At 41.7% G+C, this 22,751-nt stretch overlaps 1 pseudogene; it reads right to left on the bottom strand.

Annotated features, from left to right (window-relative positions):
- Positions 1–5,095: 5,095 nt before the first annotated feature.
- Positions 5,096–21,128, bottom strand: LOC122747819 (annotated as a pseudogene).
- Between the last annotated feature and the right edge of the window lie 1,623 nt (positions 21,129–22,751).

The raw sequence follows: 22,751 nt of genomic DNA on the forward strand, positions 1-22,751 counted from the left end.
CTGTGTCAAAGGCATGCTCATGGCAATACATGGAGTGTATGAAAGAGGAAAATGATATAAGAAAGGAAAGGTGGATTGGAGTCAGATTGTGGAGGGCCTTCAATGCCAGACTAAGGCATTTTAATTATATTTCTCAGGCAATAGGGAGCCAGTATTGTTCTTTGAGCAAGTGAATGACACAATCAGACCTGCAAGGGAGACAAGTTTTGGGTTTTTTTTGGCAGGACAGTGAGAGTTAAGTGACTTGCCAGGGTCACACAGCTAATAAGTGTCATGTGTCTGAGGCCGAATCCAGGGCTGGTGCTTTATCCATTGTGCCACCTAGCTGCCCCAGCAAGTCGTTTGGGTAGCTGTGTAAAGGATAAATTGGGGTGGGGAGAAATGAGAAGTAAAGAGTTTCATAAAGAAGTATTAGTTTGTCCTGGCAAGAGATAATGAGAGGGGCAGCTAGGTGGTAAAGTGGATAAAGCACCAGCCCTGGATTCAGGAGTACCTGAGTTTGAATCTGGCCTCAGACATTTGACACTTCCTAGCTGTGTGACCCTGGGCAAGTCACTTAACCCTCATTGCCCTGAAAAAAAAAAAAAGATAATGAAAGCCCTAAGGTGGTGGCAGCCTGCAATATGATAACTGATTGGATGTGGGGATGAAGGAGAAGGAGAAATCAGAAATGACTTTTCAGACTGGGAGGTCAAGGATCTTGGGTGCTGGTAACAAGAATACAGTGAGAACGGGTGGGCCAAACAAGCTTGGTTTTGGCAGTGTTGAGTCGGAGATGCTAGCGGAACGTCCAGGTAGAGGTGCCTGGCAGGCAGATGGAAATATGAGATACATGGAAGGTGATTCTCTCTGAGCTGAATTAGCCCAGTGCTGTACCTGGGGGAGGAGCCCCGTTGTAACTGGGGTTGATTTTTTCACCTCTCGTCCTTTCCACTCTGAACACTCTGTTCTTGGCCTTGACAGTCCCTCCTTGACAGTTTCTCCCCTAGCTCCCCCCCTTTCTTCATTCTTGAGGTTCCCTATTCATCCTTTGAATTGTCATTTCAACTTTTAGAAATCTCCAGTTAAATGGCAATTACTATTTGAGATTCAGGAGAATGTATTTAGCCATTATCACCTATTAAAAAATTAAATGGTTCATTTTCATCAGATTAGCTACGCATTCACCGGGCAGCCCCCTTAGGGGATGAAACACAGACAGGCTAAGTTTGGAAGAAAAGGGAAGAAGAAATGAGTTAGGAAGATCTGAAGACAAACTTTGTAATTTTGCCTGAGTCTGGTTTCAGTGTCAGAGGAGCTGAACAAGACCCACAGACTTTTCTACAGTAACCTACTGTTTTCCTGCATCTTCCTGTAAAACTCTAAACCGAACAACCAACCACTAAGTCAATCAAGCAACAAAACATCTAGTAATGCACCTAAGGACCAAGCCTATGCTGATACACATGCAGAAGTGAAACAATCCTTGTCCTCAAAGAGCTTACATTCTGTTAGCCCATAGCAAGGTTGACTTTTCTTTCTCTCTCTCTTTTTTTTGGTTGCGTGGATGAGCATGAGGGTTAAGTGACTTGCCCAGGGTCACACAGCTAGTAAGTGTCAAGTGTCTGAGGCCGAGCTTTGAACTCAGGTCCTCCTGACTCCAGGGGCCAGTGCTTTATCCACTGTGCCACCTAGCTGCCCAAGGTTGACTTTTCTACTGGAAACCAAACCCGGCTGCAGTTGCTTGCTGTAGCTCTGTACTGAAAAGTAGAAACCATTCACCAGTATAAAGTAGGAACTTTGGAGGGTTGGAGATTTGTAGTGACAATTCCCACTCCCTTTTATCTGACCTTCTCTTATGATTTTTTTGGGGGGAGAGGATCAATCAGCACACTTAGCGTGTTATTACACAAAGGATCTCACCGAGGACTGTTGCTAAGAGACAGCCTTTCAGCTGGGTTTTAGTTTACAAAATTAGAGGAAAGAAGAAACACAATTGGAATTTGTCAGATGGCTGGCTCCAATTGGTGACTCTCCATCCTCCCTAGAGAGATATCAATTTCCTTGAGTAAATGTAGAGCCACTTTCCTCCTATGATTTCTGTCACAAACATAGAGGGATATTCTCTACGCTGATGCCTTGGGCAGTGTGTATCCCTGATTAGGCACATGGAATTCCAAAACATTTAGTTGAAATCTGAAGAGATTCCCAAGATTCAGGAGAGCATCTGGACAACTAGCATCCCAGACAAGAGATCACAGAGAAAGAACAGAAAATGTAGGAGGACTTTCTAAAAGTAGACCTGACAAAAGTGAAATGGCTTACCTTGTTAAATGAGAGGGTTAATAGATTTCATAACTAGAGGGGGCCTCTGTAAGTCATATGTCAACACTTTTCATTTTAAAGACAAAGAATTGATTCAAGAGAGGATATGGAACTTGCCAAAGATGGTTAGTCAGAGAGGTGGGATTTGAACCCAAGTCCTCTGATGTTTTTCATTGTACCATATTTCTCAGATTTTGAACTAGAAGGAACTTTGTTGTTGAGTTGTTTTGGTCATGTTCGACTATTTGTGACCCCATTTGGGGTTCCCTTGGCAGAGATACTGGAGTACTTGCCATTTCCTTTTCACAGCTCATTTTACAGATGAGGAAACCGAGGAAAACAGGGTTAAATAACTTTTCCAGGGTCATATGGCTAGTACATGTCTGAGGCAAGATCTGAACACAGGTCCTATTGACTCCAGGGCCAGCACTCCATGCACTGCCCCACTTAGATGCCCAGGAAGGAACCTTAGGGGTCATTTAATTCAACTCCATTTTACAGATGAGGCAAATGAAACTAAAAACAGTTAAATCACTTTCTCAAGCTCATACATGTAATAAGTAGCAGAGCTGGGATTCATAAGTGTGTCTGACTTGAAATCTAGTGTTTTTTTCCCCACGCTATGCTAAGTGGCTCAGGGGATAGAGTGCTAGACTCAGAAAGACCTGAGTTCAAATATCACCTCACATACTTACTGTGTGACCCTGGACAACAAGGGCTCTGCCTCAGTTTGCCCATCTGTAAAAATGGGAACAGTAATAGTACCTCCCTCCTGGTGTTCTTGTGAGGATATACTGCTTTGTAAAGATTAAAGTGTCACACAAATGCTAGTTATATTATTATCATTATTTTGTAGAAGGGATTCATGCTTAGAGGAAGAGTCCCTTGGATTGCAGGTCCATAGATTTAGAGCCAAAAGAGACCCAGAGGATGTCAATTCCAGTCATTTTATTTTCCATTCTACTTTGAGGACCAGAATGACTAAATGACTTGGACCTGGTCACACAGTAAATGGCAGAGTCAGGATTCAAACCCAGGTTCTCCTAATATCAACTCCAGCACCCTTCCCATTATAGCAGGCTGAGTTGAGCTAGATAAACTCTGGATCCTTTCCAGATATAGGACTGGTGATTCTGTGCTGTCTCTGCTCCCATCTTCAGTTAGAGTTCTGAAAGGGCCAGCTTGAAGAGAAGGGCTTAGAACCATAAAAATATGATGTGCTGAGTTGTCCCTAGTTTTGAGATGATCAGAGCCTGTGATCCAGGAAATAGTTAATAGAACATATGGGGGCAGTGGATAGAGCTCTGGGTCTGGATTCAGGAAGAATTATCTTCCTGAGTTCAAATCTGGCCTCAGACACTTACTAGCTATATGACCCTAGACAAGTCACTTAACCTTGTTTTCCTCAGTTTTCTCATCTATAAAATGAACTGGAGAAGGACATAGCAAACCACTCCAGTCTCTTTGCCAAGAAAACCCCAAATGGGGAAGGGAAGAGTCAGATATGACTGAAAAATGACTGAACATAGGCTGGGGAGCACACAAATGCATTTGGATCCCTCAGGCCCTGACCCTCACTGGGCCTGAGATTTGGTTTACAGAAAGGATGATCTTCTTGAGAAAGACTGAATAAAAGTGCAAAATGTCACTAATAATAATAATAACAAAAATGATAGCTTGCTTTTCTATAATATTTTTTTAGTGAGGCATTTGGGGTTAAGTGACTTGCCCAGGGTCACACAGCTAGTAAGTGTTAAGTGTCTGAGGCCAGATTTGAACTCAGGTACTCCTGACTCCAGGGCCAGTGCTCTATCCACTGTGCCACCTAGCTGCCCCTATTTCTAAAATATTTTAAGGTTTGCAAAGCACTTTATATAAATTATCTAACTAGATCCTCCTAATGATTCTTAGAGGTAGGTTCTAGAAGTATTCACATTTTACAGTTGAGGAAGCTCGGGCTAAGAAAGACTGAGTAGCATGGCCCAGGTCATCTAGTGCCTTTTTAAAATTATTGTTGCTAAACTGTGTTTTCTAAATTATTTCCTAATTATATATTAATGACTATTGAATCCATTTGGGCAATAATCATTTTTTTTTGCAGGGCAATTAGGGTTAAGTGACTTGCTCAGGGTCACACAGTTCATAAGGGTCATGTCTATGGTCAAATTTGAACTCAGGTCCTCCTGAATCCAGGGCCCGTGCTTTATCCACTGCACCACCTAGCTTCCCCCCGCAGTAATCATTTATTAATTAATATCATATATGCCAATAAAGAATTGACCATATGTCTTCCTAACTTGCTCATAGCCTTAGGCCTACACGCCTACATACCTACATACCCATAAGAGGAAACCTTCTAAGCCAAGGGAGCGAGTCCAGGAAGCCAAGAGAGCAAGCAGAGAGCAAAAGAGACTGATCGTGGTGTGATGGGGGGGGGGCATACCCCTTAGATTGAAGTGGGTCATTATACATTGATCTAAGCTAATTGGTTATAGCATCGTTCAGTTCCATTGATTGACATGATTTGAGGGTGGCCTAAAGAGGGCAAATTCCTGCCTAGGTGTGCTTCTCCTAGCTAAACAAAAGAATCGATCTGCCTTTCCTTTGTTCCCCTGGGCTCATTCCAGGAACTGAACTTTCTGGGCTGAGGGGGAGAGAGCAACTAAACTAATGTCTGGGTTTCTCTTAGAAATCCATTATTAATAATTATTTTCTCACAATAGCTATTAAGTGTCTGAGGCAGGATTCAGACACGCAGCTCTTCCTGACACTAAGTCCAGATCTCTATCCGTTATGAGAACTCTGCTGAGGTTTCAAACCATTGCACAAAACAGCTATCCTTGCAGAAATGGTCCATCTTGAGTCCATTGATCAGGAGCACATCTTTCCCTTGTTGGTTAACAGAATTGCTGACACTGTCTACCATTAGGGAGAGTTAATTTGGAGACTACGTTACTTTTCCACTTTGTCACTGCCTGGTCACATCAAAGATTATAAATGCTCTTGTGGCTTCCCAGTAATAGACTCTTGTCATGTTTCCATATATTTCTTGGCCCACAATGTCCCAGAGCTGCAGGTGTATCATGGTCTCTGGGTCCCAGTGGAACACTTTCAAGGCCAGGTCTGTCCCCATGGTGGCCTACTCATTGGAGGAGAAGTGCTGGTGCACATAGCCCTTGATGATGCTGGTCTCGTCCATGCCCGTGTACTCAATCTCCAGCATCTTGTAGAGATGCTCCCTTTGCTAACTCTCATCATTTGATCCTTATAATTACCCTTCGAATTAGGTACTATTTTATCCTCATTTTAATTAAAAGGCAACAGAGGCTAAGAAAGATTAAGGGCTGGGGGGGCAGCTAGGTGGCGCAGTGGATAAAGCACTAGCCCTGGATTCAGGAGGACCTGAGTTCAAATCTGGCCTCAGACACTTGACACTTACTAGCTGTGTGACCCTGGGCAAGTCACTTAACCCCCATTGCCCCGCAAAAAAGAGAAAAAAAAGATTAAGGGCTTTACCCAAGGTCACCCAACAAGTAAGTTCCTAAGGGAAGAGTCAGACTTTGGTCTTCCAAAACTCCAAAACCATCATCTACTAGTAACACAAGAGAACCACACCCAAGTAGTTAGATATTCAGTAGAACTTCAGCACTGACCCCCTTCCCCCCACCCTTCCTAGACTCATTCAGTCATTTCAGTTGTGCCTGACTCTACCCCATTTGGGGTTTTCTTGGCAGAGATAGTGGAGTGATTTGCCATTTCTTTCTCCAGCTCATTTTACAGAGGAGGAAGCTGAGGCAAACAGGGAGAAATGACTTGCCCCAAATCACACAGCTAGTTAGTGTCTGGGGCCAGATTTGAATTTAGGGAGATGAGTCTTCCTGCCTTTAGGACCAGCACTGTCTCCACTGTACTACCTAGCCACCCCTGCTAAGGGCTCAGGTAGCTAAAATGCTTTCAAATTGTAGAAGTCGTCTCTACTTATGAAATTAATTCATAATGCTCCCCTCTGTCTTCTCCAGGAAAGGATGCACCCAAAACATTACAGACAAATGAATTTTTTGCCATCACCTTATGGAAATGTTGATGAGCTGGTCCTGGTCTTGAGGAGAACTTGAAGAAATGGTAATCCGCAGTTTCTTACCATCCTTACTTTGGTATCTTATGACCTATCATACCAGGAAGTTCTTTTTTGGAAGTGTGGTACTATGAATGAGCTGGGTTTGAGCTCTACTGTTTGCTATGTGACCCCTTGAACCAGTCTCTGAACCTCTATTGGACTCAATTTCCTAATCTGTAAATGAAGGAGCTGAGGGGCAGCTAGGTGGCGCAGTGGATAGAGCACCGGCCCTGGAGTCAGGAGTACCTGAGTTCAAATCTGGCCTCAGACACTTGACACTTACTAGCTGTGTGACCCTGGGCAAGTCACTTAACCCCAATTGCCTCACTAAAAAAAAAAAAAAAAATGAAGGAGCTGCACTGGATAGTCCCTTTCAGCTCAAGATTTGTGGTCCTGCCTAAGATGGTGGGTCCCTGGAAACCACAGATTCTTGCACCAAGTCCTGAGAGAGAGAGAGAGAAAGAGAGAGAATTCTGTTCTCCTACCCCTCTCCTATAACAACAATAAGAGCATTCGTATAGTACTTTAAGGTTTTCAAAGTGCTTTATATAGGTTATCTCCTGGAATCCTTACAACAACCCTGTGGAGTAGGTGCCACTATTATCTCCATTTTGCATATAAGGAAACAGAGTCTGTGAAAATTAAGGGACTTGTCCAAAGCCACACAGGTAGTATGTAGTAGAGTGTGATTTGAACCCAGGTCCTTTGAGTCCACATCAAACCCTATCCAGCAGCATAAACAATGATAATAAAATCCACTCCCCCTAAAATCTGGTTTAGAACTACCCGAGGACCTAGAGAGCACTGACACAGCCACAAAGCCAGTGGCAGGGTAGGCTGCCTCGAGCCTGTTTAGGTTTTTCCCAGGGACAATCAATCAGCCAGACTGGGTGACCGAAGGTGCCCAGGAAAGACAGGAATGCCTCTGTGCATCAAGAATGACAGTGGCAGAACAGGGCCAGCTATGTTTCCGTAGATCTCACCTGACACTGTCACAGCTGCTTCCCGTGGTGTTTGGGGCTAACATTAGCTACCAAATGAAAAACTCCACTCCTGTAGCAATTTGCTCTTGATCACCCTCTGACAAGAGCCTCTATTCCCAGTCCTGCTGCTGAATCCCTGGAGACAAGAGAGAAAATCAGAGTTGATTTGTCAATAGGCTTCTCTCTCTCTCTCTCTCTCTCTCTCTCTCTCTCTCTCTCTCTCTCTCTCTCTCTCTCTCTCTCTCTCTCTCTCTCTCCCTCTCTCTCTCTCTCTTTCTCTTTCTCTTTCTCTCTTTCTCTCTCACTCATCCCAGGACTGAGTCTATCTGCCAGTTTCTGTGATGATGACAGGAAGTGACAAAGGAGAGGACAGGGTCCAGTGCAGAACATTTTAGCTCTCATCTGTAATCACAGGCTTGGGGACATGGACTGCACAGTGAGACCTTGAGAAGCAATAAGCTCTTTCAAAGATACAGGACTAGGCAGGCCAATGTTCCAAAGAAGGAGAGAGAAGTCAGGAGAGGCATAGTCTCTTTTCTTGGGAGCTGCCTCCAGAGATTTCAGACCATGATATACACTTGTCCCTTTAAGGTTTAAGGCCCATTTCATAAAGGGCAGTTTAATAAGGAAAGGGGCAGGGGGAAAATGTTTTTGTCTAAAGGAAGAGATTTATATTAATCTCCTAAGTATATAAGATCAAGGTTCTGGAGTTGCAAGGGACCTTGGAGAACATTTCGGCCAACATTTCGGCTAACTGAAGCCCAGTGACATTGAATGATTTCCCTGTGTAGTAACAGAGCACTGAATATTCTACATCCTTCATGCTCAGTGAAGAAGTCTATGTAAACATAAGTTTGGATTTAAGGAGTTGCATTTCTGGATTTTTCTATTTTTATTAAATTGATGTTTTTCCAACCAACTTCCTACTTTATTGTAAGGATCAAATGAGATAATGCATATAAAAGACTTAGTAAGCCAGAAAGTGATCAACAGTAGCTATTATTATGATGACTTAGGACTGAACTTGTCTTCATTTTTTCAATGAATCACCTCCCACCCCCACCCCAACACCATTCCAACACACTGTGATCTCTCCCTCTTGGGAGTTATTATGATTCGTGCTGTTCTTTTTGGCACAATTTTTATGTAATTGTTTCATACCTTTCAGTCTCATATCCCCAATATGGGAGCACATCATTATGAATAATGGTGGTGGTGGTGAAGAAGAAGAAGAAGATGATGATGATGATTAATCCATATTTCTCCAGGGCAGGAAGAACAGCTGCTATTTCTTCAGAGACAGAGAAGCTGGGAAATTGTAGGACAAAGCTTGTATTTTAAAACTGATTTATCAGTTTTCCACTTAATGCCTTTCTTCAAGTGTGACACATGAATTGCTTCACTCCTCTGAAATAATACCACTGAATGAGGACGTTTATTTATACATTTTTAATGACAGCCGATAAAAATTTAGTGTTGTGTTTGTAATTTGGGTGATCTGCATTATGAATATTGGAGAGAAACACTTTCTGCCCAGATAAATAGTCAGGGGTAACTTTGCATTGACTCGCTATTATATCTCCCATTAATGTCCTTCCAGGAACGAGTTCATAAAAGTCTGTGATCTATTATCCAACGTGCACGACCATCGCCCAGTAGGAACCTTGCTCTTATTTTGATGGTATTTCTTTAATTTGCCCTGACGGATCATGGGACACATTGTGATTATTTAACTCAAGTTGTTTCGTGTCTCCAGCAAAACAAATTATTATCATTAGCTTGCTGTATTTTATTTCTGGGGTATCTGAGGAATTGTAAAGCATCGTTTGTTCATGGAAGCAGCTCCCGGCTGGTTATCTCTGGCTGAGGCTTTGTGGAGTATTGTGTGGGGGGAAACTCTGGGTTCCAACTCCTCCCTCTCAGAGGCTAGAGAACAGCTGGGAGCATTATCCCCATCCTGACATCCTTTGTTCCTTGAGACGCACTGGCTCTGATGGAAGTACACAGAGCCTCGTTTTAGCAGCTTCCCTTCAGCTTGAGGTGCAATCAGCCTCCTCCCCCATAAGGGACAGATAGGTCTGGTTTGGCAGGAACCTAATGCATGGGGCCCCAAGTCCCCATTTGGGAAATTGCCCAGTTGTTAAGGGGAACAGTAGCTGTGACAGATGAAGCATTGTACCACAGTGGAGAGATCATGGGAGGTGGAGTCCGAGGATCTGGATTTCAGTCCTGGCTCTGATACTTAAACTATTTTACTCCTAAGGGCCCTGAGACATAGTGCACTAGATTTAGATACAGGAAGACCTGGGTTCGAATTCAGCCTTATACATAAGCTGTTTAACCCTTGGCACGTTATTTAAATTCTCTGGCCTTCTGTTTTATAATCTATAAAAAGTGGGGGTTGGACTAGATCTCTAGATTTATAATGATCTAGATTTATAATTCTTTTTTTTTATTTAATTTTTCTTTTTGGTGAGGCAACTGGGGTCAAGTGACTCGCTCAGGATCACACAGCCAGCAAGTGCCAAGTGTCCGAGGCCAGATCCGAACTCAGGTCCTCCCTTCTCCAGGGCTGGTACTCCATCCACTGCGCCACCCAGCTGCCCCCTAGATTTATAATTCTTGAACTCCAAGAGGATCCTGAGGTTTCTAGGGATCCTGGGAGACCGGTTATAAAATTAATAAAAACTTTCAGAGATGTGGCTCCTTAAACTCAAACTTGTGTTTCCATGTTCTTCACTGAGCATTCTGCAGCCTTCTTTTCACACAGATTGCTGAAAGTACAGATTTCCTCAGTCCTGTACTAGTGCGACTCGACTTTAAATGTAGGAATTCCTATTTAGCCCTGTCTAATTTCAGTTGGATTATCGTTGGATCAGCTCCCTAGCTAAAACTCCACTATATGTATCCTATCTTCCCATTAGAAGGTAAACTCCTTGAGGTAAGGGAATATCTTGCTTGTTTTTATTTGTACCCTCCATCATGTAGCACAGTGTCTAGGGATTATAAAGTGTGATGATTTTAAAAATTCCAAGAGACATGGTTTCTGGATATTTGAATAATTTTATTAGTAATGCTGGCATTTATCAAAAGGATGGCCATTTGTGAATCTCTCTCAGACCAAAGACCCCTAATGGCACCAGGCTCATAGTTTATATAGCCCTTTGAGGAGTGCCAATCAACTTTTATTGGTTAACACAATGAGAGGTGGGTTATATTAAAATAAGGGTCAGTAGAGACATCAATTTCCATATCACTCATTAAGACAAAAAAGAGAATCAACTCTTCCCCAGACCTGCCTGAGCAAATACTATGAACAGAATACACCCATTAGCCCAAACTTAGAATTTCTTTTACTGTCTTCAAGAGAGATTTCCCATACTAGTTGATTTCTGGATAAGGAAGTAGAAAAGGGGAAAAGACTTTGGTCTTGATTCAATAATTAGTTATTAAATATAAGAGAGGAATAATTCATTTCTTACATAAAGACTTGATAAATTTATTAACTAAAATCAAATAATTTTCAGATCCTTATTCCCTTAATGAATGTGTAAACTCTCTCCCAGTTTTGAGTCAACTGCAAATTATGTAAATATGCCTTAATCCAAGTCCTTGAGAAGACAATGGAACAGGACAGGATATTTGACTCAAAACCTCCTTCTAAGTTGACACAACTTTATCTGTTGTGGCATTCTTCAACCAAAAATATCCAACTTACTGTATTATCAACCTTACCCTCATTTCTCCATTTTGTCCGCAAGAATACAATAAAAGATTTTGTCAAGTACCTTGCTAAGATCAAGGTCTGCTGATTGTCTTGTCCCTCTCTACCATTTTCCTGTCCATCTCTACAAGCCCTATGGTAACATAAGAAAGGATAAAATATTAGAACCATTTGGCTTAGGAGCCATTCTCAAAAATAATGTTCCATCTCTTCCTTTTATCCCTCCAATCCTCTTGTCAATAATTCCAGCCGTGAAAACTGCCTGAGCTCTTCATTCAGGGCAGTGAGTTGAGTACAGCTGTGGAAACATTTCATAGCCCAATAAATAAACTTTGTTTATTTTCCCCTCTCAGACTCTCTCCTCATTTCCTCCCCGCTTCACCCCCCTCCAGGGGTTCCATGTCAAACTGTGTTTGACATCTCCAACATCTTGTCACAGGGGGATTCACTTTGACTGACATTGACAGGAGGGAAGGAGATGCAAAAGAAGAGATGAAGAAGAGTGGTGTAGAAATGGTGCTAGGATGTGTCGAACTCATCAGGCTGGCAGGCAGTGATTAGAGAAAGAAGTGCCAGAGCCAGGAGCCACATTTGAGGCAGCATACCCAGTTCAGCATGGAGAGGTTGATGGGAGCTGGTGAGGAACACCACCTGGTGACCACCCCCAACAATCTCTTATTCGGAGAATCACCTGAATTGTCAAAGTTGGAGAGACAGCAGCTTACTTTAGCTTCCTTAGCCAAAGATCTGAGACTTAGCATTAACAGATTTAGAGCCAGAAGGGTCAAAAGCTACCCTCTCTCTACCTCATTTTATACCATGCTCAGGAAAAAATGAGGTGAATGATCATAAATCATCTCCATAACAAATGACAGAACTGACATTCGAACTCAGGTCCACCAGACCCCCCACCCCCAATGCCAATAACTTTCCTCCATCCTATTCTTCCTTAATTAAGTTTAGTGCTCAGCTCAGGAGTTAGAGTAATTTTTCTCTTCCTGGCCTGGGAAAGGAATCAATGGTTTAAAAGGCTTAGAGAGAGGCACAGAAAGGACACTGGAAATGGGGTTAGGGGACTTGAGTTCAAGTCTCTCTCCTCAACTCTTAACTACATATCAGTTAACCTCTATGGGACCTCAGTTTTCCCATTGTCAAATGAAGGGGCTAACCTAGATTACCTCTAAGATTTCTTCCAGGTTTCTACATATGATCCTATGACTTACTACCTCTGTGACCTTGGGTGAGTCATTATCTCTGTGAGCCTTTTTCTTCATTTGTAAAGTGCAACAGATAGGTAGCTAGATGGCCTCCAAGTCTTCTTCTAGTCTTAAATCTATAATCTAATCAGGCATTCACCATTACAAAGGACTGTCTGTTCCCTGTCTGTTCCTATTGTGGTAATAATAATAATAACAATAATAATAAACATGTATACAGTGCTTTAAGATTTGCAAGGCCCTTTACAAATATTATCTCATTTGTTCCTCACAACAGCCCTGAAAGGTAGGTGCTATCATTATCCCCATTTTACAGATGAGGAAACAGAGGCAGAAAGTGGTTGAGTGACTTCTCACACAACTAAGAAGCGTCTGGCTTGATTTGAACTCAGATCTTCCTGACTCTGGCTCCAGCCTTCTATTTTCTGTATCCATCTAGTTGTTTTAATGGAAATAACACTGGATTTGATGTGAGGAGACCTGGACTCATGCTGCATCTGTGACCTTGAGAAAGTTACTACATGGAAAAGCAGATAGAATAAGGGATTCATAGTTAGAAGAAAGTGGCAGCTAGGTAACTCTAGCTAGGCCTGAAGTCAGGAAGATCTAAGTTCAAATCCAGACTTAGACATGTACTGGCTGTGTGACCCAGGGCAAGTCAACCTCTTTTTGCTTTAATCTGCTGGAGAAGAAAATGGCAACCCACTTCAATATCTTTGGCAGGAAAACACCATGAACAACACTGGCATGCTATGGTTCACAGGGTCGGAAAGAGTCAGACATGACTGAACACAAGTTAAAAGATCACGATTCAAATCCTGGTTCTTCTAACTCCCTTTGTGACTGGGAAAATTATTAAAACCTCTCGGTGGGGGGGGGGGGCAGCTAGGTGGTGCAGTGGATAAAGCACCAGTCCTGGATTCAGGAGTACCTGAGTTCAAATCTGGCCTCAGACACTTGACACTTACTAGCTGTGTGACCCTGGGCAAGTCACTTAACCCCCATTGCCCCACAAAAACAAAACAAAACAAAACAAAAAACAAACAAAAAAACCCTCTCTGGGCTTCAATTCCCTTAGCTATAAAATGAATGAGTTTGACTAGATGAATGACAAAGTATTTAGTAAGTGCTTACCATGTGCCAGGCACTGCGTTAAGTGCTAGATACAAACACACAAAACAAGACAGTGACACCTTCAAGGAGTTTACATTCTAATAGGAATTTACATCGTATAGAGCAACGGTATCCAGGGAGGGGTGTTTGACATGGGCAATGGCAGGGTTGTTGAATGGGGTTATAGGACCGTCTACTGATGCATCCTTTCCTAGAATGGCAGAATAATTTGATTACTGTTCTAGGAACTGAGGTAGAACCTGAAGGAGGCAATGGCATAAACTTGGCAGGAGAGGTTCTTGGATAACTTATAAGGGCCTTTCCAATTCTAGATATACAATCCAATTATCTTTCTCTCCTGTGGCCTTCTCACTTTGCAACATTCCTCCATCCCTTTAGGCACTATTGAGCTCCTCCTTGAACCCCCATTTTGAGGAATGGTCCAGGAGGGTAATTTTTCATTCCAGTTCTGGCTCTGCTTCTTACCTGCTGACTCTTCAGACTTTGCCACCAAGCACCCAAAGTATGTACCTCCATCTTCCTCCCTCCTCCCGCTTTTTGGCTCTCTTTTATGTTTTTGTTCAGTTGTTTCAGTCACATACAACTCTGTTACCCTGTTTTGGGGGTTTCTTGGCAAAGATACTGAAGTGGTTTACCATTTCCTTTGCAGATGAGGAAATGGAGGCAAACAGGGTTAAGTGACTTGCTCAGGGTCACAAAGATAATGTCTGAGTCAGGATTTGAACTCTTGAAGCTGAGTCTTCCTAATTCCAAGTCCAGTGCTCTATCCACTACACCACCTAGCTTTCCCTATTTTATGTTATCTTCCATCATTAAAATTCAAGCTCTTTGAAAGCAGGTTTTGTTTTTCTTTTTGCTTATATTTTTTTTTTTGCGGGGTGGGGTGGGGGGGCAATGAGGGTTAAGTGACTTGCCCAGGGTCACACAGCTAGGAAATGTCAAGTGTCTGAGGAAGAATTTGAACTCAGGTCCTCCTGAATCCAGGGCTGGTGCTTTATCCACTGCGCCAATTAGCAGCCCTTGCTTGTATTTATATCCCAGCAATCAGCACAGTACCTGGTATATATTAAGAGCTTAATAATTGTTTGTTGACTTGATTTTCTGTCTTGGTTTCCTTGCATATAAAATGATGGAATTAAACTGGGTGACCTCCAAGGTGCCTTCCAGCTCCAACTGCTATGATCCTAAAATGACCTTTTTTTGACCCAGTGGTACTGGGTGGTACTCCATTCTTTCTATAATCTTAGTGAGAGCCATATCTCTTGATGAACTGTAGCCTTTATGCTGTTTTGTTTTAATTTGCCATTAAGGTTACTGGTTTTGACCCAGGAAAGTCCTATCTCCAGCCTCCATCCATATTGGAAGAAGGGTGCATTTGATTGAGACCCACTTCCTGTCAAAGGCACTGTGACATTGCCCCTGGTTATTCCCCATGCCCATCCTGATGTTTGCATCAATATCTTCTCTCAATGACAGTTAATGGAATTTGCATGGCCTGCTGGGTTTTCTGCCTCTGGTCAGCTTTGCACTTATGGTTAAAAAAAAAACAAAAAGTCCAAAGACAAACTCCTTCTTGTTAGAGTCTATAGACTTGGTTTCAGCTCCTTCCCATCACCCCTTTGCTTTGCAAACCATGGAATTTAGTTTTGAACTCTCAGCTAGCGTCCTTCTAATAGAAATGAGTGGTGTGAAGAAGCAGCAGGGTGAACACCCAGCCTGAGCAGCAAACCTTTAGTCACTACCAAAACTGTCATGAGTTTTAGGCTTACAGACTAAGCTCTGATGAGGGGGAGGAGGGACTTGGATTCATAGGGGGATTAGCATAAACTCTGGAATAAGTGGCTGGAGAAAGCCATCTGTTTTGGGAATGGAGAAGAAAGGGTTCCAGGAAGTGATCAGATGCCCAGGTTCAGGTTGGGGGGGGATCATCTTTCCCAATTGAGGACTAGGGGAAGTGGCACTGTGCCAAGTGCTATTAGGGTGGAAACCAAGGGCAAGGGTAACTTAGCACCCGAATGGCTTTTGTCAAGGCCTCTGCATCAATTACAGGGTGACAGCTGAAAACCAGTTTCAGGAAATACAAATGACCCCATTTCAGAGCCAGTGTATGCCTGGCTGATAGTGGCATGTGTCCAGAAGCAGACTGATGCTTTGCCCTTATTCAGCATCTTTCTAGCAGTTAACTCTTTGCTTCTTTTAAAAGAGTGATTCATTCACAGGACTGTTGGCTCCTGGAGAGTGAGGGGCTACAGCTTTCCTCTATTTGCTGCCCTTCCTTGTTCAGGGTCAGTGGGTGAAATATTGAATTAATGATTTACCCTGAAGCCACTCGTCAATATTATTAACCTGATTAAGAAGTTGGACAATAGGAGCTATGAGAAGTGGAATGGCCTGCCAAAGCCCTCATGGGACTAGGCATTCATTAGCAAAAGGAAATGGAAATGGAAACAAAGTTTTTAGATAGTTTAATAAAAAATTTGACGCATGCCTCTATTATTTGGATTTTAGGATCATAGATGCAGAGCTGGACAGGACCTCAGAGGTCATATAATCCAATCTCTTTATTTCACAGATAAGGAAACTGAGGACAAATGAGTTGAAGTGACTTGCACAGGGTCATACAGATAGTAAAGAGCAGAGGCTATGATTCAAACTCAGGTTCTCTGAAACCAAGTTCAACTTTTTTTCCACTGTATCATATCAGCTCTCCATTTCATTTGTTTAGTCACAGGCAAAGATTTTCTTTTAATTGTTTCAACAAATAAATGTTATTTCCCCTGGTTCCATCTCAACAACCAAAATATTTGTTTTTAAAGGTCCTGTAGTAGAAACAATGGTTCCTTTGGGGTCTATTAAGACAAAGCACTTTCCAAACTTCTAATGGTATTAAAAGCAATGCACAGAATCACAGAAGCTTGGAGTTAGGAAGAACTTCAGGAACCTTACAATCTAATTCCTTCCTAAAGCATGAATATGCCATCTACAAAAATACCTTATGTGTAGTCACCTACACCCTTCTTGACCATCATATTGGGGGAATTTGGCTTTTAAAAAAAAGAGATTAAAGAATGCACCTCCCCCCTTCTCTTTAAGAATGGGGAGGGGAGTGGTAGGACTATGAGTGTGGATTTGATTCATTTGTCGGTCAGTTTTGCGGACCTGGGGTTTCCCTCCTATTTTTAAAAAAGAAATATAATTGATATAAAGACAAATGGTACCAAAAACCCCTTTAAAAGTCGTGTTGGGGCAGGGAAGCTAGGTCGTGCAGTGGATAAAAGCACCGGCCCTGGATTCAGGAGGACCTGAGCTCAAATCCGACACTTACCAGCTGTGTGACTCTGGGCAAGTCACTTAACCCTCATTGTCCTGCCAAAAAAAAAAAAAAAAAAAAAGTCGTGTTGGGGATCTCAGTACCTTCTGAGGAAGTATAAAGATATGTTTGTAGTGTTGAAATTAAATTAATTCTCCCTATAAAGCTGGGTCTCTGAGACCAAAGAGAATATAACAAATCCCTCTTTGACATGACCACCTTTCAAATATCTGAAGACAGCAAGGGTATCTCCTTCTTTTCCCCTAGGACACCTCTTCCCCTTACACTCAAGTTTTCTTTAGATTAAATATCCTTTAGAGAAGAGATTTTAGAGACAAAATCATTGATTTCAAATGATAATTTAATCAAATCTTTGAGCTGTTAAAAAAGCATAGGAACAGGGGCAGCTAGGTGACACAGTGTATAGAGCACCAGCCCTGGAGTCAGCAGCACCTGAGTTCAAATCTGGCCCCAGACACTTGACAGTTACTAGCTGTGTGACCCTGGGCAAGTCACTTAACCCCAATTACCCCACCAAAAAACAAAAACAAACAAACAAAAAGCATAAGCACAAGGAAAATATTTCACTCCACAAAAGGCAGATGTTGTTGACTCCAGCAAAGCTTTTTCCAAACATCTGTTCCTTGAAGTGGGAAGGTGGTGAAGTCAAAGATGCCTATAGCAAAGTTTTGGGAAAGAACACACGTTCTGTGACTCCTAAGGCCAGTTGCCTTGGTATACAGCTATCATACCCCTGGTACCACTTGCTTATGAGAAAACAAAACAAAACAGAACAGCTTCCTATTAAACTGACTTCACTGAGTTTACCTTCCCCTATGTGTCACGTTTCTCAGGATTTCTCATTCACACGTCCCCTTTCGTAATAGGCAGCTCTTCTAGTTCAATTGTGCATTTACGGCTATTTGTCCTGGAATGTGAAACAGCCCCATATTATCTTATAAAACACATTTTCCCTACAAAACTCAGAGTCCTCAGATGCTTCATTTACATAATAAGCTTGCCCAGAAATGTGGTAAACCATCTAAGAGTCTCTTTAAAAGATACATTAGAAGATGGTTAAAATTAGTGAAATAGTTTTGCATTTGATTATAGACATTACCAATAATATGTGAAATATGAATAACTCCATAAATAGAGCATTAACCCAAAAGATAACATGTTAACTAAAGGATCATGGTTCAGGGGGGTCCAAGCTGTATTGCCAGCATGGCATAATAGTGTATTGGACTTGGGAATGAATGTGTTGGGTTTTAGCTCCTGCCAGTGATACTAGGTGGATAACCATACAGTCATTTATCATCTGAGTCTTAGTCTCCTCATCAGAAAAATGGGCATTAGAATGCCTATAATACCCATGTCATAAGAGTTGTTGTAAGGCTCCAGTGAAATAATACATGTAAAGTATTTTATAAACGTTAAAGTCCTATGTCATTGTCATTTATTATCATCACTGGTTCCTGATTGAATGATCCCAGTTGACTGGAAGGTAGAGGACAGGGCTGTGAAGAAAAATGATGGATCAATTAGGCAAAGTATGATCCCAGACAATAGTCACAGACCCATTGGAACGACAAGTGGACGTGACCTCAGGGGTCATCTAGTCTCTCTCATTTCACAGAGGAGAAAGTCAAAGCCACAATGAGAGTGACTTGACTTGAATCACACAGCTAAGCTGGGACTTAAACCCAGGTCTAGGGCATTGAAAACTGTGGAATCATCCATTCAGAGCTGGAGGATTCCTTCATGAGGCACCCGTCCAATGGAGTTGTTTTTTCAGGAATCAATGGCATCATCCATCTCCTGGGTGCCCGGATCCTTTTGAATTGATCTCAGGATAGGGAAGATGGAAACTAGACCTTGTCCTGACATATGTGCTCTGCCAGTCATGGATTTCTTCCACTCTTCTTTCCATCTAAGGCTTTGGGAAGCCTTTCCCAACTCTTTAATTATCTGAGGTAGGATTTACTTATCAATATATTAAATACAAGTACTACTGGACTAGTAATTTTATATACATATTTTAAACCTACATGAAATGGAGATTTTAAAAGGATGAGATAAAAATGAAATAACATAAGATCAGAGAGTCAAGAAGGATCTGGGAGAGTTTGTTGATTAGGCTAGTGACACAGTCAGACTTAACCTTTAGCAAAGTCACTTTTGCAGCTCTATGGAGGGTCACTTGGAGAAGAGGGAGAATTAAGTCAAGGAGAATGATTACAAGGCTATTGTGAAAGTGTGGATAGCTGGGTAGTGCAGTGGATAGAGGGCAGGGCATGGAGGGAGAAAGACTCATTTTCCTGAGTTCAAATCTGGCCTCAGACACATACTAGCTGTGTGATCCTGGGCAAGTCACTTAACCCTGTTTGCCTCAGTTTTTCTCATCTGTAAAATGAGCTGGAGAAGGAAATGGCAAACCATTCCAGAAAAGCCAAGAAAACCCCAAATGGGGTCACAAAGAGTTGGACACAACCAAAAGACATCTCAACAATAACAACAACAACAAACTCTAATGCTGTATATATGACACTTCACACTCTGACTTTCACCTATCTTTCTGGCCTTGTTTCATACTATTCACCTACATTAGTTCTATGTTCCAGCCAAACTGGACTACCAACTGTTCCCCTAACATAGTGTTACATCTCCTGCTTGCATGTACTCATATAATCACCATTTCCTGTGCACTCCCTATCCATCCCTTCAAGTAAGCAATTCTTACAGAAAAGCAACCCATCATCTCTGCCATGCTACTGCCACCACCAGCACTAACCACCAACCATCTGCCACCAATAAGCAAGTAAATTCAGTGGCAGCACCCTACCCCAGACCACAAACCCTGCTTCCAGCCTGGCCCTCAAGCTATAGCCCAAGGAAGTGACCCTTGTAGAGATGTAACCAGGCGACTTCCACTATAATTACCATAGGTGCTGAATTCTTGGAAAAGAAAGTTCATATCACTAAAGATCTTGGCATTGTCAATTGATTCAACATCAGAAACCAATATGGTTTATCAATGGAAGTTGCATTAAAGGAAATATATTACTATTTACAGGGGGTAGCTTGGTGGTACAGTGGTAATAGTGCCAGTCAAGGAGTCAGGAATACCTGAGTTCCAATCCAACCTCAGACACTTACTAGTTGTGCGTATCTGGGCAAGTCAATTAACCTCTGTCTGCCTTAGTTTCTCCATCTATAAAATGGGAATGATAATAGCACTGACTCTCAGGGTTGTTGTGAGGATCAAATGAGATAATATTTGTAAAGTGCTTAGCACAATGTCTGGCACATAATGAGTGCACATAAATGTTAGTTATTATTATCATCATTGTCGTCGTCATCATCACCCTTATCATTACTTTGCCACTGTACCCTAAGCAATCTGGAGGTCTTTCCCTCTGGCTTGTAGTAGAAGCCTCCTTTATGTAACATCCTCCCTTGAACTCCTTGAATGCCCCTACTGTGTTGCTTTTGTATTGCACAATTAGAGTTTTGCACATAGTAATTGCTGAATAAATGCGTTTTCATTCATTCATTCATTCATTCATTCATTCATTCATTCATTCATTCATCTTTCCCTTTCAGAATCTGTATCTTTCTTTAAATTTCAGCTAAGGTTCTAGTTCTCTGTGAAGGCTTCTGTGATCCTACACACACACACACACACACACACACACACACACACACACACACACACACACACACATACTTTAGTTATGAGTTCTCCCTCCTTCATTTTTCTTCAACTCATTTGTGCATGACTCGTGCTTCCTCTAGCCCTCTCCCCCATCATCCCCCCAACAAGAATGTAAAACTCCTTATGTTAGGGGTTGTTTATTTCTTGTCTTTATATCTCCATCACTAAGACCATAAAAGCCTTTTTGGTTAAAAAGACCCAACTTTTAACTGGCATTGGAAATCCCAATTAATGTACTCCCTCCACCTGAGTTCAAATCTGGCCTCAGGACACGTATCGATGCTGGTGACCTTGGACAAAGTAATGCTTAGGTAGCCCTATTGCTCAGTTTCCTCTTCTGTAAAAATGAGATGGGAGAAGGAAATGACAAACCATTCCAATATTTCTGCAAGAAAACCCTAATGGGGTCACAAAGTAATCAGGCATGGACTGGAACAAAGGAACAACAGAAAATTATCTGTATTGTTTGTATTTTTATTATTCTATTAATATTTCCAATTACATTTTATGCGTGTCTCAGGTCCATACTTCAGAGTGTTGTGAGCCATATGCAGCTGGCAGGTGTTCATGCCAGTCTGGTCTAGATGACTTCTGAGGTTCCTTCCCATTCGGAGATTCCATAGCTTCTAAGGAGGGATGGATTTGTACTGTTTTGCTTGGTACTGCTGGTGATGAAGAGCACAATGTGCAAAAAAGTCTTATTTCATGTCCAAATATTATATTCAAATTGTTTCACATTGGGATGGAAGATGGAACCCATGCCCTAGACTCAATGGCAAGCCCCTCTAACTAAATGATCAAATTCAAAGGACAGGAGCATTAATTCTGAATTGAACTTCCCATTAAATGCTGGTCAGAACCTGATGAAAGTATTCCATTTTTGTGGAAACTAAATAAGACTCTGATGCCATCATCATCACTCATCCTCACCCTAACATCAGGCACTAAAGATGAACTGTGAGAATCAGGAGTGTGTTATTCAGAGATAAGAGACTGAAAGGGCAATATCTAGAAGGGATTATTGAGGCTATCTACCCAAACCACCTCATTTTACAGATGTGAAATGAAGCTCAGGATGCTAAAGCAACTTATTGAGGGTTATCCAGTTAGTAAGAATATAAGCTGGGATTTGAACTCAGGTCCTACTTAGGTTCAAGTAGCTTCCAAAACCTATAGATTCTTCCACTCTCCATTTCCCATCAGCTGCTCTTCTTGGTTTACTCGAAGAATCTCATGTTTCCCTGAGGATAAGCACATCACTTGAAGTTGTATCATCATGAAAATTGATTCGGCTTGATACTTAACACCTCTTTATCATCCTCAGCTACCTCTCCCTTCTGACTGGAAGGCTCAGATATAGAAGGCTCAGAATTTCCTAGCTATCTCTTCATTATATTTTTTTCTATAAAAGTATTTTATTATTTTCTAGTTACATGTAGAGATTGTTTTCAACATTTGTTTTTATAAGATTTCTAGTTCCAATTTTTCTCCCTCTCTCCCATCCCTCCCCCCCCCACCAAGACAGCAAGCAATCTGATATAGGTTATATATGTACAATCACATTAAACATATTCCTGCATTAGTCATGTTGTGAAAGAAGAATCATACTAAAAGGGAAAAACCTCAAAAAAGAAAAAAACAAAGCCAAAAAAGGTAGAAAGAGTATGGTTCAATCTACATCCAGATTTCATAGTTTTTTTCTGGATGTGGAAAGCATTCTCCATCATGAGTCCTTTGGATTTATCTTGGATCCTTATATTGCTGAGAAGATTTAAGTCTGTCACAGTTGATCATCATACAATGTTGTTCATACTGTGAACAATGTTCTCTTGGTTCTGCTCATTTTATTTGACATCTGCTCATGTAAGTCTTTCCAGGTTTTTCTGAAATCTGCCTGCTGACTGTTTCTTACAGAACAGTAGAATTCCATTACACATATATACCACAACTTGTTCAGCCATTCCCCAATTGATGGGCATCCCCTCAATTTCCAATTCTTTGCCACCACAAAAAGAGCAGCTCTAAGTATTTTTTGTACATGTGGGTCCTTTGCCCTTTTTTATGATCTTTTTATGATCTATTTTTTATGGGTCAAAGGGTATGCACAGCTTTATAGCCCTTTGGGTATAGTTTCAAATTGCTCTCTAGAATGGCTGGATCCTAAATCTTCATTTTCCATCAGTTTCTCTGCTTGGTTTCAAATCCACAAATATTGTGATTCAGTGGCTGGTACCCTCCCATATG

This window comes from Dromiciops gliroides, chromosome 3, assembly GCF_019393635.1.
Source record: "Dromiciops gliroides isolate mDroGli1 chromosome 3, mDroGli1.pri, whole genome shotgun sequence".
NCBI classification, from domain to species: Eukaryota; Metazoa; Chordata; class Mammalia; order Microbiotheria; family Microbiotheriidae; genus Dromiciops; species Dromiciops gliroides.